Below are 272 nucleotides of genomic sequence, written 5' to 3' on the forward strand. Positions count from 1 at the left end.
TTCGGTTTTTTTTTTTTTCGGTTTTTTGGTTTCAAAGTCCCACAATTGTGACACCTACATTTACATATATGACAACAAATTTTGTCTTTTTGGTAAAGATAGTCATTACTTTGGTAATTTTTGTTCTATTAGAAGTAATTACTCAACTTATGACAATTTACAAGTTTATGAACAATTTGTTGTCATTGTAGTAATTTGGTTCTATTGTATGTAAATGTTTAAAACAAATGGAGTACTTGTAAATTACATTCAATGAACTTGTAATTTTTGTT

This window comes from Fragaria vesca, linkage group LG5 (assembly GCF_000184155.1).
Source record: "Fragaria vesca subsp. vesca linkage group LG5, FraVesHawaii_1.0, whole genome shotgun sequence".
NCBI classification, from domain to species: domain Eukaryota; kingdom Viridiplantae; phylum Streptophyta; class Magnoliopsida; order Rosales; family Rosaceae; genus Fragaria; species Fragaria vesca.